At 51.4% G+C, this 1,984-nt stretch overlaps 1 pseudogene; it reads left to right on the forward strand.

Moving 5' to 3' along the window:
* Nucleotides 1–266: 266 nt before the first annotated feature.
* Nucleotides 267–1,273, forward strand: LOC116915088 (annotated as a pseudogene).
* The last annotated feature ends 711 nt before the right edge of the window (nucleotides 1,274–1,984 follow it).

Genomic DNA, 1,984 nt, shown 5'->3' on the forward strand with positions numbered 1-1,984 from the left:
GCAGTTTAATGTCAGTCCAGGCCTGGATAAACTGCTCTCTGGCTCAGGAGCACCAGCTCTGAGTGTAGCCCCAGCACTGGTCGGGGCAATTAATAATCCCTAGTGTCACCCATGGGTCTATTGGTCTTCGCTGCCTGTCCCAATTTCCTAGGATGTTTTGGTCTAATTTATACTAAACAGAAAACAATATCTCCGCTGTCTGCTCCTCCCTGTTCCAGAGGCAGTCTCATCTTCTCATGCAGTACCAGCCTCGTCTCACAGATAAGATGGTGAAGGTCGGTGTGAACGGATTTGGCCGTATTGAGCTCCTGGTTACCAGGGCTGCCTTCTGCTCTGCATCTGGCAAAGTGGCCATTGTTGCCATCAACAACCCCTTCATTAATCTCAACTACATGGTCTACATGTTCCAGTATGACTCTACCCATGGCAAGCTCAACGGCACAGTCAAGGCTGAGAATGGGAAGCTTGTCATCAACGGGAAGCCCATCACCATCTTTCAGGAGCGAAATCCCGCTATCATCAAATGGGGTGATGCTGGTGCTGAATATGTTGTGGAGTCTACTGATGTCTTCACCACCATGGAGAAGGCTGGGACTCACCTGAAGGGTCGGGTCAAAAGGGTCTTCATCTCCGCCCCTTCAGCCGATGCCCCCATGTTTGTGATGGGTGTGAACCACGAGAAGTATGACAACTCCCTCAAGATTGTCAGCAACGCATCCTGCACCACCAACTGCTTAGCCCCCCTGACCAAGGTCATCCATGACAACTTTGGCATCACGGAAGGGCTCATGACCACAGTCCATGCCATCACTCCCACTCAGAAGACTGTGGATGGCCCCTCTGGAAAGTTGTGGCGTGATGGCCAAGGGGCAGCCCAGAACATCATCCCTGCATCCACTGGTGCTGCCAAGGCTATGGGCAAGGTCATCCCAGAACTGAACGGGAAGCTCACTGGCATGGCCTTCCTTACTCCTATCCTCAATGTATCCGTTGTGGATCTGTCATGCCACCTGGAAAAACCTACCAAGTATGATGACATCAAGAAGTGGTGAAGCAGGCATCCGAGGGCCCACTAAAGGACATCCTGGGCTACACTGAGGACCAGGTTGTCTCCTGTGACTTCAACAGCAACTCCCACTCTTGCACCTTTGATGCTGGGGCTGGCATTGCTCTCAATGACAACTTTGTAAAGCTCATTTCCTGGTATGACAATGAATACGGCTACAGCAACAGGGTGGTGGACCTCATGGCCTACATAGCCTCCAAGGAGTAAGAAACCCTGGACCACCCACCCCAGCCCAGCAAGGATATTGAGAGCAAGAGAGAGGCCCTCAGTTGCTAAGGAGTCCCCATCCCAACTCAGCCTCCAACACTGAGCATCTCCCTCACAATTCCATTCCAGACCCCATAATATCTCTCTTGAATACCATCAATAAATTTCTCTGCACCCACCTCTAAGGGAAAAAAAAACATATATCTCTGTCTGGCACCATCGAAGGCCTCCCCCTCCTCCCTCCCTGGTTGCTGTAGCTACTGGTTCATGCCCCATGAAAAGCAGGTCTGGCTCTGTCCCCTGCATCTGCCCGAAACTCTGCTCTCTCACATGCATGTATGACCACTATACTTCGCACACTCTCTCTAGTGGGGCTTCTGTTCTCTGCCTGCCACTTTAGTCCCTGATTCAAAATGGCAGGAAAAGTGAGTCTGGCCACACCCCTTGCATCTTGCCAGATATTCTGCTGACTACCTGTGAGCTCTCTCTCTCTCTCTCTCTCTCTCTCTCTCTCTCTCTCTCTCTCTCTCTCTCTCTCTCTCTCTCTCTCTCTCTCTCTCTCTCTCTCTCTCTCTCTCTCTCTCTCTCTCTCTCTCTCTCTGTCTCTCTCTCTCTTTCCTGTCCAGGATTTTGTTCCTATGCTCAGCGCACCACAGCCTCGAGAAAAACAGCTTTCACACTGTCTTTTCCAGCTGTGCTCACACTGCCACC

This window comes from Rattus rattus, chromosome 13 (genome assembly GCF_011064425.1).
Source record: "Rattus rattus isolate New Zealand chromosome 13, Rrattus_CSIRO_v1, whole genome shotgun sequence".
Taxonomy (NCBI): Eukaryota; Metazoa; Chordata; class Mammalia; order Rodentia; family Muridae; genus Rattus; species Rattus rattus.